Genomic DNA, 17,770 nt, shown 5'->3' with positions numbered 1-17,770 from the left:
GCAGTGCCCCAGGGCTCTCCCCTAGCTTCCATCCAGGTCAAACATTTTTGATAGATGGTTAGGGGCCATGGGCCCAAATCACTGTCAGTCTGCTCCTGCCTCCAGCTGGTCAGCAATGTTCTCAATAAACCTGTTGAAAAGAGCCTGTCCTAGTACTGAGCCTCAGACTTACTCCAGTAGTCACTGACTTCTCTAGAGTCTCTCCATCCTAGCACTCGGGGCCTGTTTTACAAAGCCGCGCTAGCGGCTGTCACACGGCAACAGCCCCAAAGCCCTTTAAGGGCTCATTTTACTAAGCTGCGCTAGCGGTTTTAGTGTGCGCGCTAGACGCTAATGCCAGCATTGAGCTGGTGTTAGTTCTTGGCGTTTAGCGTGGGGTTAGCGCGCATGGCAATGCAGTGTGCGCTAAAAACGCTAGCGCACCTTAGTTAAAGGAGCCCTAAACCTTTATGGGCTTCAGGGCCGTTACTGCGCTGCAGCCGCTAGCGCAGCTTTGTAAAACAGGCCCTCAATGTTCAAATGACGATATAAATACTAATTCAACAAATTAGCTACTTAAATGACAAATTTAAAATAGTTAATGGGGAAAATGAAAGGCAATACTGACCTGGTGGCTCAGATGGTGCTCGCAGTTCTAGTTGTAGGCATGTGCCTAGGACAGTGCGTTTTCAGGATATCCACAGTGTATATGAATGACTGGCACTATTCCCTTCTATGTCGAGGAGTCCTCCAATTGCATTGCTGCTAGTAGGGTGTGATGCTTCAATATTGTGCTTTCGGTTACTAGGAACAGGCAGGTTCCTGATATCTTGCAGAGTTTACTTGTCCCTTGCTGTTAAAAATATGGTAAAGAAACAGCATTCTCCACTTACAGGGCAGGGGACTTCTGCTCAGCTTCTTAGAGAGAACAGTGTTAATGAGGTAAATCTGCATGTACTGCCTCCTTGGGAAGCAAATCTACCTACCTCAGGAGGAAGGTGAAAGCTTGGCTCTTCACCCAGGCCTTTAATGGAAGAAGTAACTAACTTGCTGATCACAGACACAAGAAGTAACACTAACTGCACATACTGTAGAGCAATGGTTCCCAACCCTGTCCTGGAGGACCACCAGGCCAATCAGGTTTTCAGGCTAGCCCTAATGAATATGCATGAGAGAGATTTGCATATAATGGAAGTGAGAGGCATGCAAATCTGCTCCATGCATATTCATTAGGGCTAGCCTGAAAACCCAATTGGCCTGGTGGTCCTCCAGGACAGGGTTGGGAACCACTGCTGCAGAGGACATTCTTATCCACTCCTACCCTAGCTGAGATTATATTCAAGCACCTTTCTTTAAATTAGGCACTTCATTTTCTAATTCCTGTTACTGTCTTCTCTATATATATAATTCATCTTTGCTTACACCCTATTCTGTCTATCAAAATGTTTTATTGCATATTATGTTGATACTGCAATGTAGTGGAGGCTAAGAAAGCAAATAGAATGTTAGGAATTATCAGGAAAGGAACGGAGAACAAAGCTGAAAATGGTATCATGCCTCTGTATCGCTCTATGGTGCGGCTGCACCTTGAACACTATATGCAGTTCTGGTCACCACATCTCAAAAAAGATATAGCGGAATTAGAAAAGGTAGAGAGAAGGATGATGAAAATGATAAAAGGAATGGGATGGCTTCCCTATGAGGATAGGGCTCTTCAGCCTGGAGAGAAGATGACTCAGGGGATGTGAATCACTTGTTTACTCTTTCAAAAAAAAAAAAAAAAACAACATTAAAAAAAAAAACTAGGACTAGGAGGCATACGATGAAACTACTCAATGTGTAATTAAACTCTGGAATTCGTTTTAAGAGAATGTAGTGAAAGGGGTTCGCTTAGCAGGGATTAAAAAAGGTTTGGATAACTTCTTAAAAGTTAATTCCATAAACTATTATTAAGATGGCTTGGAAAAATCCACTGTTTTACTGCTTGGGATCTTGCGAGGTACTTGTGACCTGGGTAGGCCACTGTTGGAAACAGGATACTGGACTTATGGACCTTCAGTCTATCCCAGTATGACAACTCTTAAGTTTTTGTGTCTATTACCTATGTTTGACTTATTCTTGCTGTACACCACCTTGAGTGAATTTCTTCAAACAAGATAGTAAATAAATCCTAACAAATAACTATCTTATGCATATTCATTGTGAATTTACAGAAAATTTGAGTGGCTGAGAACTGGGATGAGCCTAGGGGGCTAGATTTTGAAGCCAAAGCAAAACCCAATATTGTTTAATTAGGGGCAGGGTGCTTCAGGCACCATCTTGGCAGGGATGTTGGATGCTGGCATCTCTCCTCTACCTCCCCCCCCCCCCCAAACAATGGGGAAGTCTTTTAAATGCACCTCCTAGTACCTCATAAAGTAAGGCTACCATATGGATCCAGAAAAAAAAAAAAAGAGGACGGATTGAGATATCCATGTTTTACTTCCACTAAAAGCAATGGAAGTAAGGAGGACAGAAGGGGGTGTCCTAATTTATTCCTCAGTTAGAATACATATTTTTGTGGATATCTTTTGTTTCATGAGTAAATCAAGAAAAATTTTTGTTGTTTATCTGCAATTACATCACTTTCTTTTCCAGAGATAAAATAAAAAAAAAAAAAATGTTGACATGGATATGTGAATATTTCTTAAGAAAGAACTGAATATTTCATAGGGTGTCCTAATTTTTTCACGACTGTACAGTATATGCCAAATGGCCCATCCAGTCTGCCCCTCCACAGCATCCACTATCTCCTCCTCTCCCTAAGACCGTGTCTCGCAAACTTTCTGGCTGGCGGTACACTAAGGGCTCCTTTTACAAAGGTGCGCTAGCGTTTTTAACACACGCACCGGATTAGCGCGTGCTATGGCGCACGCTAGCTGAAAATCTACCGCCTGTTCAAAAGGAGGCGGTAGAGGCTAGTGCGGCTTTGTAAAAGAAACCCTAAATCCAGTGCCCCGGCTGGAAGGCACTCAGAAGTGTGCGGAGGCCCATCTGGCCGCAATCTGCTTCGGTGGAGGGATCTGGGAGGTGCGGGGAGAAGAGGAAAGATGCCGGCCAGGAGGAGAGTCATCTGCGCTGGCTGACTTCCTACAGAACGTGCCTCTCGCCACAAGAGGCACCTCCTGTAGGCAGTCAGCCAGCGTGGATGACTCTCTTTCTCGCCAGTGTGTCACGGCACACCTGCGATCTCAGGAGGCACACTGGTGTGCCACGGCACACAGTTTGTGATACACTGCCCTAAGAGTTCCTATGTGCCTGTCCTCCTCTTTCTTGAATTCAGACACAGTCTTTGTCTCCACCACCTCTACTGGGAGACTATTCCATGCATCTACCACCCTTTCTGTAAAAAAAGTACTATATTTCCTTAGATTATTCTTGGATTCTAAGCCCTCCGGTAACAATAAGATATCTACTGTTCCTAAATATAACCTGCCTTGAGCAACAACTGAAAAAAGGCATAAGCTAAATACAAAATCCTTCCCTTCCCCTTTAGCTGTGTTTCTTCTTCTTCTTTATGATACTTTTAGCCATCCTTAAGGCACAAAAAACACAATACGGTATTCTATCCTCAGTGTCATCTCCGACCTTCAAATAAAGGAGAATGAGGAAACTGAAGTGAGGGAGAAACTCTCTCTGCCTGTTCGCTCCCTCTCCATCCCACAATGTGCATGGGTTTTGGGGGAGGAGGGGACGACATATTCAAGTGTGCCCAAATAGGAATGAGACACACCATTTACTACATGCACTCTTGATAGACTTCATATGTGCTTTGCAGGGAGGCATTTCAAGTGCTTCAAGCCACTGCCACTATGCTAGACTTAGGTGAGGGGAAGAATTGCTTCATATAGGTGAGTGACCCTGGCAGGAACTAAGGGGAGAAGGAAGGGGGAGGGGGAAGCAAGAAAGCACAGGAAGAAAGGCAGAGGGGGGAATCTGTATGAGTGGGGCTGGGAGGGGGGAGAAAAAGGGGGGAAGGATTTAGTAAAATAATTTGCTGGAGATGAGGAGGAAAAGAGAAAGCTGTCTCCTGGGTCTGAGAAGGCAGAAAGCTTGGAAGTAAAGAAGAGTTTCAGGGGCTGAGGTTGGGAGACAAAAGGAGCTGCTGGGTAGGAAGTGAGAGGTTGTTGGGGAATTGGAAGGAGAGAAGCGGATTTCTGGAGCGGGAGTGGAAAAGGAGATGCTGTGTCAGAGATGTTCCTTGGTGGGGGAGGGGAGGCACAACAAGGTATGTTTAAGGCCACCTTAATACACTTTCACTGGCCCTAATCGGAACAGTAAATTCATTGAAGTTGGAAGTTTGTAGCCATTTGTTTTATCTTGTATAGGGCTGTAAATGTTACAGTGCTCTATAAATAATGAAATACAGTATAATTTAACTGACAATGTTTTTATATTAGGTAAATTAACAAGGAAAGGATGAGAAAAGGGAAGTCAAAGCAGTTAATCAACTTGAAAGCCTTATGTTGTTAGTAGAATAAAACCCAGCATTTGTGGTAGTACTGTAACTAAAGGCATGAAAACTTTGAAATGTTTTTGATTATGCTAATTTAAAATAGATTTTCTATGACTCCATACCAATTGAAAAAATTCTTGGCTCATAAAATTCCTATATCTGCAATGCCTGATGGGTGGTTGTTTTTTTTTTCTGTGGGGAGGGAGGGAGGGGGGAAGTCTGATACATGATGTATATCAGGGCTGCCCAAGTCAGGTCCTCGAGATCTACTGGCAGGCCAGGTTTTCTGGATATCCACAATGAACATACATGAGAGAGATTTGCATACCAAGAAGGCAGTGCAGGCAAATCTCTCTCATGCATATTCATTGTGGATATCCTGAAAACCTGGTCTGCCAGTAGATCTCGAGGACCGGACTTGGGCAGCCCTGATGTATATGATCACCTCATCTTGGTTTTTTTTTCTGTGACTAAGTAAATATTCCTTTTTCTTATTTTGAAGATCTTGCCTATTTGCTGTACATTGTGCCCCAGTCCCCCATGTCCCTGTGGTCTTCTTAACAATCAACCATGATCGCTAGGAAGAAAACTCTGTGGTTCCCCCCTATCCTTTGATGCCCGGGCCTAAGCACATGCAGGACTGGTTTAACCTCTGCTATCCTCAGTATTAGGAATAAGAAGTTAAGAAAAGCTGGACTTTTCTCTGACATTGGAATTGGGAATGAATAGCCCCCAGAGATTTTGAAAATATTTATTGTTGCTACTTGTTACTTTCTACACTGCCGAATTATTTTGTGATTGCCATTTAACAAACCCCCCCATCCCTATTACGAAGCCGCATTAGGCTTTTTTTTAAATCACTGGCCACAACAGTATGGTGACAGGTCAAAAACGCGCAAGACAATCGCGCGCAGAGAAAATCGCGCAGACAAATCAGTATTAGCTCTGGCGTTCATAGAATTCCTGTGAGCATCGGAGCTAATTCCGCCATGGCCGGCGATATATAAGCCTAATGCTCATGGGCGCTATTTCAGCTAAAAAATAGGAGTATTAAGATCAAACATTGTCCATTCAGTTCATTTTAAGGTATAATAACCCCCCCCCAAAAAAAAAAAATGCAGTCATTAGTTGCATTTTACCAATCATCCAAAAAAAATCAATGCACATTCCTAATAAAGAGCTTTCATAAATTGTTACGACTTTTCTGTGTATAAGAATATTATTTTCTTCTTAAAGTGGTAATTTATTTACCCCCTCTCTCTTTTATCAAGCTGCGCTGCCAAGCAGCGCGAGCTAAATGCCGAGCTGCCCCTAGGAATAGAATGGGTGGCTTGGCATTTAGCACGCGGTGCTTGGCAACTCAGCTTGATAAAAGAGCAGGTTAATGTTTATTTAAGTTTGACAGGTAGTTTTAACGTGATCAAAAGCAGAATTCATAGCCCTGTGGGGGTGAGGAGTCCAAGCCATTATTCAAGAGTGATTCCTAGTGGCCAGATTTGAGATACATATACAGTAAAACCTTGGTTTGAGAGCATAATTCATTCCAGAAACATGCATGTAATCCAAAACACTCGTATATCAAAGCAAATGTCCCCATAAGAAATAATGGAAACTTCAATACAAAATACTGCAATGTACTATTAAAGTAAAAATATATTAACCTGCACTTTACTTTTGAAAAGAATCGCGGCTGGTGTGAGGGAAACAAGAGAGAGGCGAGGATGAGGGTTATTGTGTAGGACGACTTTCACTATGATGTGACGGGCATATTGCAAGACCTCACTCGTTTAGAACAGGCACCACAGTCCCACAGCATCAGTGAGAGAAGAACCATCAGCTCAATTGTCATGCGCGTATACTGTACGTACTTGTATTGCAAGACCTCACTCATTTATCAAGTTAAAATTTATTAAAACATTTTGCTCGTCTTGCAAAACACTCGAACACCAAGTTACTCGCAATCCAGTACTGTACTAGGTTCCAGAGGGAATTGTGGTCCCCTGGTTGTGGTCTATGACCCTGGTTGTCACTGCAAGACTAAGCTAGATGGCACTGAAAAGATTAAAAATGGTCTTAAAACCCTGGAGTGCTGTAAATAAAGGCTCCTAGTGCCTTAGCTCGGTTTCAATTGATCTGGAATCCAGATTAAATTGAGCTGGAAACCTAAAAAAGCAAGAGTAAATTACAAGGCCAAAAAATGACAGAAACAGCAAACAAACTGGCTGCAACCTGTTTTTAGTATCTCCCATGACAACGGAAAGCTACTGCAGCTTCATGGTAGGACTCCACACAAGTGAAGTTTCATCTTTCTTAATGGGTTGTAAAATAAATCCGTTATTCTAGAAAAAGAAATGAATCTATAAACCCCTGTACACCATGGAACATACCCAGGAAAATTTTAATAGTCCACATTATTGGTGCTGCATTTGAGCATGTGCAGTTGCTATAAAGGAAATAGTGCACATTATTCCGCGTTGAAAAATAGAGTGCAAAATACACATGCTAAAAAAATCTCTTGCATATTTTGAGTCTACTATTATTTTAAGTAACAAATATGGGGGTATATATATATCAATCAAATCGTCATCTGTGATGAGAAGGGACACTGCGACAGAAGAGTGAGGAAATATGCTAAAATATGATCTTCTATAATCTCGGTGGCAGGGGTGACTGGAGGAACAACCTGCCAGGATCACTCAGGGCAATTTATGATATTCAGAAATTTAAGAAGGTGCTGAAAACAACCCTATTTGTAGAGGCCTTTTTTAATGAAAGATGGTTTATGCTACTTTCTTAGAGTGCATTTTAAGATATGGTCTATTTATTGTTGTAATGTCAAAAAGTTATGGATGTACTATATCAGTGGTCTCAAACTTGCGGCCCGAGGGCCACATTCGGCCCGCCAGGTACTATTTTGTGGCCTGCGGTCTGTACTAGTGCTGCCCACTCTTTGCAGCGTCCTCCAGCTTCCCCCCTGGCCTCCCGGTCTAAGTTTCAGCTAATTACCACAGCCTGCAGAGAGGATGGCTGGTGTTGTATTGTTCCTTGCAGGCTGCGGTCGTCCTCAGCAGCACATTCCCTCTGCCGCGATCCTGCCCCTGATGTCAGAGGAGGGGCGGGACCGCGGCAGAGGGAACGTGCTGCGGAGGCCAATGGCAGCCTGCAAGGAACGCTACAGCACCGGCGATCCTCTCTGCAGGCTGCAGTAATTAGCTGAAACTTAGACCGGGAGGCCAGGGGGGAAGCTGGAGGATGCTGCAAAGAAGGGGGGAACATGCAGGCCTTCAGGGCAGGAAGATTTCTAAACTATAAAGAGTTTTACCTCGTGCAAAATTGTCATTTCTTTAATAAGACATTAACTATTTTTTTCTGCGGCCTTCCAAGTACTTACAAATCCAAAATGTGGCCCTGCAAAGGGTTTGAGTTCAAGACCACTGTACTATGTGGACCACTTAGTTGTAAGCGGGGTACAAGTTTTTAAATAAATAAAATAAGTATTGTGTATATGTGCATTTGAAGGTGTCAAGCATCCTATTCTATTTGCCTGATCTAAATACACATCTTAGGAATGTTACTTTACCTAGTCAAAAATATGCAAAGTGCTTATAGCCAGTCAACAAAGGGCAATTTTCAGCTAAACCATTTTATTTAGTTACATTGTGATTTAATGCCATAATTAATACAAGTAATGTGTGCTACTGTTAACATTTGTTATTTTGCCATACGAACATAAGAATAGCTATACTGGGTCAGACCAATGGTCCATCTTGCCCAGTAGCCCATCTTTACGGTAGCCAATTCAGGTCACAAATTCCTGGCAAAAAGCTAAATAGTAACAACATTCCATGCTACCGATCCAGGGCAAGCAGTGGCTTCCCCCATGTCGGGGTTTTTAGTGAGATGTGTACCTGGCATCCTTAATGTGAAGTTCACAGCAGTGCCCCCTAGGGTGCCTATTTCTCTGCTGGCATGTCTGCATGGCAGTTAGTTGTATTTTCTGATCAGTTTGTTTTGGTGTCTACCAAGAATCTGTTTTTTTTGTGACACAATTAGTTTTTGTATTTACAAATCAGTGAGGATTGTTTTGAGAATTCATACATTCTGTCTAATTTGGCCATCTAATCAAATTTGTATAGACCCCTGATGCAGGCAATTGTTGCCGAAACACGGCCCATGTCGGGTCATTTAATAAAGTGAATTCTGATATCCCAATTTGCAAGGCCCTTAGAGCTTTTTCTAGTCTGCAGATTCGGTCATGTTACTCCACTTTTAAAGGAATATCAATGATTCCCAGTGGAACAGAGAATTACATTTAAAATAATTTTGTTTCAATTTAAGGCCCTTTGACTTGATGCACCTTCATACTTTCATCGCTTAACTCTCTCATATACACCTCTCTCTGCACTTCATTTTCTAAATGACCACCAGCTAGTTCTGCCCACACCTCGATTCACGCACTTGAACTCCACTTGACATTTGGCCTTTTTTTTTACTGCTCCAGCACTGTGGAATTAACGCCCTCCTCTACTCATAGGAAGGCTTCACTATAAAGGTTTAAAATTGAGGTTAAAACATAGTAACATAGTAAATGACGGCAGATAAAGACCCAAATGATCCATCCAGTCTGCCCAACCATACATACTCCATAAATTAATTATTTAGTTTAAATGGTCCTTTTTCTATGATGTTTATGGACCAGAAACCCAGAGCCGTGCCCAGTATTGTGCATCTACTGGAGTCTCCATCGAAGCTTACTCCATCCCATCTTAACCATCCCAGTCATCAAAGCCCTCCCCAGCCCATCCTCAAGCCTGCCCAGTACTGTCCTTAGTTCCTTCAATGTATACCCATTATTTTTTGATTAGAGATCCTCTGTGTTCTTTTTGAACACATGACTTTTTGAACAGGCATTCTCATACTGATTGTAGGATTTTCTGGGCTCCATCTGTCATCACTTCCTTGAAATCCAATCGCCCATTTTTCCCTTGATCCAACTGATACATGGTAGGACACGATACTACTCGAAAGGGTCCAGAGAAGAGCGACTAAGATGGTTAAGGGGCTGGAGGAGCTGCCGTACAGCGAAAGATTAGAGAAACTGGGCCTCTTCTCCCTCGAACAGAGGAGATTGAGAGGGGACATGATCGAAACATTTAAGGTACTGAAGGGGATAGACTTAGTAGATAAGGACAGGTTGTTCACCCTCTCCAAGGTAGGGAGAACAAGAGGGCACTCTCTAAAGTTGAAAGGGGATAGATTCCGTACAAACGTAAGGAAGTTCTTCTTCACCCAGAGAGTGGTAGAAAGCTGGAACACTCTTCCAGAGGCTGTTATAGGGGAAAACACCCTCCAAGGATTCAAGACAAAGTTAGACAAGTTTCTGCTGAACAAGAACGTGCGCTGGTAGGGCTAGTCTCAGTTAGGGTGCTGGTCTTAGACCAGAGGGCCACCGTGTGAGCGGACTGCTGTTCTTATGTTCTTATGCTCTCTCTAGGTGCTAAATCTTGTGTGATTGGTACTATCCAATTTGGAAATTGTAGTTCCTTTCCTGTTTGTATCAATAGATTGAACACTGCCTTATACTGCCATTGCAGCTAAAGGTGGTATATCAAATCATTATGCAATAAATAAAATAAACATACACCAGAAACAAATTCTACAAGGGCAGTTCTGTGTGGAACTACTACATACTACACTATTCTACCATTTCACACTTAATATTAGGCGTGAACACTTATTCTGTGTCAAAGCCTCGTATACTGTAAATGCTTGTACCTAATTGTTAAAAAAAATTACAAAAGTACTTAAAAGACACCAGGACAATGCCTATAGGGAAAACACAAGACTGAGGGCTAGTCCCAGAACTTAGATACTCTTATTAATAATTAATGATTTATACGCTCCAAAGAGTGAATTAAAAAGAGCCCGCTCTATTGATCTAAATTACAACCATTGGCATAATCACAATGGATCAAGCTACATGACATCAGCTGGTTCTCCACTGTGTGTGCTAGTGTTAAGTGCAATAAACCATAAGTGCAAAAACAAAGTGCCAATTAATTTCAAAATTTATATACCACATAATAAACGATGCGGTTTACAAAATTACATGCATACGTATTTAAGAAATGCTAAACATGTACCCGAAGATTCATTACCACCATTTTCACGGGTTTATTATTTGCCTGATAAAGAACAAAATCAACAACCAAAAGTAAAATCTTCAGATCAAGAACCCTTAAACATTTCACAGATTTTAGAAACATCTGAGAAGGATTTAGCATCACCAGCCACTATGATTATTACTTTAGCTTTGCCAATTGATAAAACATGATTGTTAAAACTTTTCTTTAAAAATAGACAAAAAAGCTTCCTTGGGTATAAAATACAAATGTTCCCAGATTTGGCACGGGAGACGCAAAGGCGCCGCCGTGAATTTCTTCTGTTGAAACCTGGGGTTTTATCTTTGGGGGCAACTTTTTATTTGAGACATCCGTGTAAATGTATTGTATATCACCGTACTCTTAAATATGTGTTTTTTGAACCATTACAATTGACAAATTTTGTGGCTATGTCTCGTCTGAATGTTAACAATCCTTGAGCCCTATATTTGGGATATTGTGACCCCATCTCAGTGCTATAGTTCTCAGTTTCTTAATATTATAACTTTCTTTTTTGATAATTTCGCCAATTTTCTTTAATTCTTGGATCTTAATTGTGGATTTGAGCATAAATAGTATATTTGTTTAATTTAGGAATTATATTACTATTGTATTTGATTTCTATTCTATTCTTGCTTTCTGTACAAGTGTTATACTTGAAATTTAAGTTGAAAACAATAAATAAATAATTTAAAAAAAAAGAAATGCTAAACATGTTTCAACAAGATAAACACAAAAAAAATACATTTACTAACGGTATCATTATTAAAATCGTCTTTTAAATTCATCCTTCAAGATGGAAACACAAAATCCCATAAAATCATTTACAGGACAGGAAGGCATTAACCCCCTCTTTTACGAAACTGTTTCAAATCAATCTTCGGTATGTCCCTAGGTTACCTTGTTTCCCAGTTCTCTTTAAATCACCCCAATAAGTCCACATGTAGAGTCTAGTTATTCCCATATCCTACTGTCAAATCGTGTCATTTGAAGAGATTTCTCGTGAGAACTCTCTCTTTCCAGGCAGCCAAAATGAACGCCTGGTTTGGCAAAATCATGCCAGGAGCTTCATCCTATTATTTTTGTAGCAAACTATTAAAGACACAACTATTTGACAAATTAGCAATCCAAGCTTCGTAATGCTTTTTAAATATAACATGTATTTTGTACATTCTAGAAACTGATGTATCTTTTTGAACTTTATATTTGCTGGATGTTCAGCCTTATCTGCTGTGAACTGCCCAGAACCATTCTTGGTCTGGCGGTATATAAGAATAAATTATTATTATTATTACCTAGTTGTACCTAATTGTTGGCAATTAGGTGTGTAATTTCTGGTATTCTATAACCTGTACGCCTAACTCCTAGGCATGCACCCTTCCACATACATGTCTCCTAGAAGTAGTGTGTGATAGAATTTGTACGCGTGAGCTTCTAGAATAGTGACTAAGGATAGGTGTACACACAACTGCAAACTGGTGCCAGTTAACACAGATTAAAACCAATAGCTGCCTGTTAATGCATCGGTGTTGGGTGCGCTTCAGGTAGCCCAAAATTCAGTGATCAGAACTTTGTGTAGGTTGGAGAGATGAGAACACCTGACAGAATCTTATGCGAGTTTGTATTGGTTAAAGTTGATAGATAGGATTCGCTTTAAGCTATTACTAACGGCCTATATGTACTTGCTTAACTTGGCTCAAAAACATCTTGTCGAGAGCATTCTGTCATGTGTTCCGTCTCGTTCACTTCGATCTGCAGAACAGAGCTGCAAATTCCATCTGTAAAAGAGCAAATTCCATCTGTAAAAGAGCAATGGCGAGGGATAGTATATTCCATTGTATGGGCCTAGGGAATGGAACAGTCTCTCTGAGTTCATTCGTCGGCAACAGAATATACAGAATTTTAAAAGACTGCTTAAACGGCATCTTTTGTGCCAGATGAAATACAGGGTATGAGACTGTGGTAATAACAAGGAAGAGATGACAACAGTAAGGTGCTGGTCACCTATTTTATTATTTGTATTTTTGTTTTGTATTGTTTGTTTATTTATTGTTGATTTTGTATGTAATTTTGTAACCCGCCCTGGGCAAGGGCGGGATATAAATAAATAAACCAAACCAAAAAAATTAACAGCCAGTAATCTAATCTACTTTAATCTGAGAGTTCTGAGTTGGCCTATGCCTAACTAGGTTCAAGGCGATTTACAATGCTATTTAAATGGATACAATTTAAAAATAATACAAGAAGCTCTTAGAAGCACATGATAATACAGATGTGAAGGGGGCAATACAATCGGAGAGTTAATACTGTGTGAAAAGGATGCTAAGAGTAGATTTCATTATTAAATTAAGTTGTGCATGCAACTGACTGTATTCTATAATATTTGCATGCAATTTAAAATTTGAACACTTTGGACTTGACGATTGTGGATATGTTCTCTTGGAAACAGCTCTTAGGTTATCTGAGTGTCGCCTCTATAAAATGTGGTAAATCGAGTGGGAGATTTTTTGGGATGAGTGACTGCTGTAATTCCCCTGGGTTTTTTGTTTGTTTGTTTTTTTGTAGATGGTGATGCCTGCCTTTGGATTTTGGTCTTTATAATGTAATCACAACATATGCACCTATGTGTTTTCCCTGCCTAGTCTCCCTGCTATAAAGCTACCTTTTTTTATGACCTGAATTAATTCAGTAAGCCCACTCAGAAGCCAGCTGGGAGAGGAGAAACCAGAGTACATCCAAATAATCACAGAGGTAATGTTTTAATTTAAAAGGTTTCTTTTGGGCTTTCCAGGGCGTAGTGTGTTACACACCCACAGCTTAACATTTCAGTACATAATTGACTTTGTCAGCAACGCTGAAACTCTGTTTTATAAAAACACACACACAGTGATAGATCTGCGTTGCAGGAAAATACTGCAGCCAAAAATTCAAGACCCCCCTCACTACAGCCCTTTTTTATTTCACCTGACAGAACTGATTAAATATGCTTTCTGAATATGATTTGTTTTTACTCAGCAATTCTTGGTGTTTAAAACAAAGCATAACAAGTTATTGACATTATTCTACAATGCTGTCAACCGTTATGCACACATCTACAGATCTTGCTGTTTTTCAGCATTTACTCAAGAAAAAGGGCTTTTTCTGATGTAAGGATATTAAGGACTCTGCTCTAGGAACTGTTGAAACGTAGCAGGCTTGAACTGTGTACCTGGTAGGCACACAGCAGGGATCTCAAAGTCCCTCCTTGAGGGCCACAATCCAGTCGGGTTTTCAGGATTTCCCCAATGAATATGCATTGAAAGCAGTGCATGCACATAGATCTCATGCATATTTATTGGGGAAATCCTGAAAACCCGACTGGATTGCGGCCCTCAAGGAGGGACTTTGAGACCCCTGGCACACAGCAACCTAGAAGAGTGTTCTGAGGAGGACATTCCTAATATTTAATTTTAATTTATAAATTTTGGAACTTCATAAAAGTAGCAAAATGAAACTTTACCGTTAACAGTCTAACTCATCGCAAGTTGTGCTGCAAATGTTGATCTAGTCCCTCACTATAGAGAAGGTGCTACGCTGCAAATAAAAGTGCAGATTTCATGAACTGAGGTTGGTTAATTATCATATCTGGAAGTGTTCCAAGGGTCCTTACATAGAGTACCACTTGTCTCCAGAGGTACTCCAACTGAAGTGCATTGTACCAAGTAAGAATGGAAAACTACTACTACCGTACTACTATTTATTATTTCTATAGTGCTGAAAGGCGTACACATCGCTGTACATTTTAACATACAGTAGATAGTCCCTGCTCAGAAGAGCTTATAATCTAATTTAGACAGGACATTTCGGGGTTGGGGAGGTTATAGTGGGTATAGGTATCTGACAGCAGTGAGGGGGAGTTGAAGAGTTGAAAGCAATTTCAAAAAAGTGGGTCTTTAGTTTGGATTTGAACACTGCCAGGGACGGAGCACAAGGTATTGATTCAGGCAACCTGTTCCAGGCATACGGCGTCTGCCTGGAAGAAGGGACGGAGTCTGGAGTTGGCAGTGGAAGAGAAGGGTACAGATAAGAGGGGCTTGCCCAATAAGCGGAGATCACAGGGGGGAGCATAGGGGGAGATGAGGACTGCAGGGTCTATCTATTCTGCCCAGTTTTCTTTCTTGTTACAATACTATAGACACCCCCCACCATAATATCCAGTTTTACATTCACATCTTTACAGCTGATTGCCTGTATTTATCATCCTTTCTCTTGAATTCTATTACTTTTTGTTGCCTGCATCACATGAAGTGGGAGGTTGTTCCTTAATGCCTCCTATGAAGAAAGATTTCCAGAGATGACTCTGAGTATGCCTTCTTTGAGCTGCATATTGTGACATTTTATTGTAGAACTTCCTTTCCACTGAAAAATATGTATTCTGGGCAGTATTTATGTCTTTAGGGTGCATGAATGCTTTTGCAATGTCCATCTCTCTCTCCCCTTTCCTCTAGAACAGTGGTCTCAAACTCAAACCCTTTGCAGGGCCACATTTAGGATTTCTAGGTACTTGGAGGGCTTCAGAAAAAATCTTTAATGTCTTATTAAAGAAATGACAATTTTGCATGAGGTAAAACTCTTTATAATTTATAAATCTTTCCTTTTGGCTAAATCTTAATAATAATATTGTAATTTATAGCTAAAGAGACATATGATCAAGAAACGGTTTTATTTTACTTTTGTGATTATGATAAACATACCAAGGGTCTCAAAATAGTACCTGGTGGGCCGCGAGTTTGAGACCACTGCTCTAGAACATACCCATTTAGGTCCTTACAGGGATCACTTACTTACAAAACACACTAATGTTGTCAATGTTATTTACCACAGGGTCCATTGTAATGCAATGAGACATGTGGCAAATAACATGCATTACAATTTTTTTTAAAAGGTTTGAATCGTTACTATAAAAATAAGGACCGATGACAAGTGGACACGTGAAGCTTAAGACAATGAAATGCTTTAGCCTTGAGGGGTGTCACTGAGGTTCTTGGATAAAAGTAGATAATACTTGGGAATTTTTTGAATGGTACAAAAACTGATACAAAATCTCGAGTTAAACGGTGAGCCTAGGGGTGGCAACCAGGGCAAATGCCCTTAGCCCCCATGCCACAGGGGCCCCCAAACCCACCTCTACTGTAATACTCTTTATAAAGGCCTTAAGGTAAAAGACCTCCACCTCTTACAAATCAAACAAAACACAACCATCAAGCTCATTACAAGGCACAGGAAATATAATCGTGTCACTCCACTGCTCAAATCTGCTCTTTGACTGTCCATCTCCCATTGAATAACATACAATTACTAGTTTTTCAATATCCATAATTCTGGGGAACTCCTATTCCTCTCTCCTTGCCTGACTCCCTACTGCCCTTCCAGACCACTCCACAGCATTCTTCGTAGACTGGCCACACAGACATCTCAGCAGCAATGAACTTCACGTAAAAGATCCCAGGTACACATCTCACCATAAACCTCTTATATTGTTTGGTGAGCCCTCTAAAACTCATTGAAAACTTTACTGTATCTTCCTTTACGTCACAACAATAGCCCTTATGCCTGCACATATAATCTTTATGTAGGTATAATGGGTTTTGAAGGGCTCACATGTTTCACTAGAAGTGTACTAGGTAGACTGGTATATGGGCCTGAGGCCTGGATGCACAAAAATCATCATTAAAATCCTGTGGGTCACTGTGGGGGCCAATAAATTGTCCGATTTGATAACAGCGATTGATAGAAACATAGAAAAATGATGGCAGAAAAGGGCCATAGCCCATCAAGTCTGCCCACTCTAAAGATCCACCCCCCTCGACTTTACCCCCCCCTAGAGATCCCACATGGGTGTCCCATTTACTTTTAAAATCTGGCACGCTGCTGGCCTCAATCATGTGCAGTGGAAGTTCATTCCAATGATCAACTACCCTTTCGGTGAAGAAATACTTCCTGGTGTCACCATGAAATTTCCCGCCCCTGATTTTTGGCGGATGCCCTCTTGTGGCCGAGGGTCTTTTAAGAAAGAAGATATCATCTTCCACCTTGATACAGCCCGTGATATATTTAAACGTCTCAATCATAACTACTCTCTCTCTACGTTCCTCGAGTGAATACAGCTGCAATTTATTCAGCCTTTCCTCATACGGGAGATCCCTGAGCCCCGAGACCATCCTGGTGGCCATTCATTGAACTGACTCAACTCTCAGCACATCTTTTTGGTAATGTGGCCTCCAGAATTGTACACAATATTCCAGATGAGGTCTCACCATGGATCTGTACAACGGCATGATGACTTCGGGTTTCCGGCTGACAAAGCTTCTACGGATACAACCCATCATTTGTCTAGCCTTTGATGAAGCCTTCTCCACTTGATTGGCAGTTTTCATGTCTTCACTAATTATCACTCCTAAATCACGTTCTGCTTTAGTCTTAGCTAAGGTTTCCCCATTTAGTGTGTAAGTTCTGCACGGATTTCTGCTGCCAAGGTGCATGACCTTACATTTTTTAGCATTGAAGCTTAGCTGCCAAGTTGAGGACCAATGTTCCAATAGAAGTAGGTCCTGCGTCATACTGTCGGGCAAAGTGCTTTTACTTACTATATTGCATAGTTTGGCGTCATCAACGAACAATGTTATTTTACCTTTAAGCCCTTGAGTCAGGTCCCCTACGAATATGTTGAATAGGATTGGGCCCAAGACCGAGCCCTGCGGCACTCCACTGGTCACCTCCGACAATTTCGCCTGCAAATGAGTTTCCTGGCATTCCTGGCCATCTGATCAGTCATTGGAGAATGAGTGGCAGGGGAAGTCCTATAGCAGATTCCTGCTTCTCTGCTGTTTAGGGCAGGAAGAGTAGGTTGTTTTTTTTTTAATGGGCATAGAGGTCAGGGGTTTATGGGAGGTCCCGGCAGCAGAAGAGATTGGGCATCCCTGTTCCATATTTTCATCTGATGGGTACAGGGTTGTGAGGGGAGTTTCAGAGGTTCGGGGGCGTCAGGGGTTCACAAGGGGTTCTGGTGGCAGGAGGATGTGGGCATCCCCTCCTGTTGCTCTTTAATTTAAAGGTGGGGGAGGGGGGGTCAGGGGTGTGGGAGGTCTAGATGACT

General features: G+C 41.3%; 1 protein-coding gene across 1 annotated transcript in view; it reads right to left on the bottom strand.

Moving 5' to 3' along the window:
- GTDC1 (glycosyltransferase like domain containing 1) overlaps positions 1–1,078 on the bottom strand; it is a 395,866-nt gene extending 394,788 nt beyond the window's left edge. Inside the window, exon 1 of the mRNA XM_033946584.1 lies at positions 608–1,078. The gene's annotated coding sequence lies outside the window, so the exon portion shown is untranslated. The remainder of the gene's footprint in view (positions 1–607) is intronic.
- Positions 1,079–17,770: the final 16,692 nt, after the last annotated feature.

Source organism: Geotrypetes seraphini, chromosome 5 (assembly GCF_902459505.1).
Source record: "Geotrypetes seraphini chromosome 5, aGeoSer1.1, whole genome shotgun sequence".
NCBI classification, from domain to species: Eukaryota; Metazoa; Chordata; class Amphibia; order Gymnophiona; family Dermophiidae; genus Geotrypetes; species Geotrypetes seraphini.
This window is presented reverse-complemented; position numbering and strand designations above follow the sequence as displayed.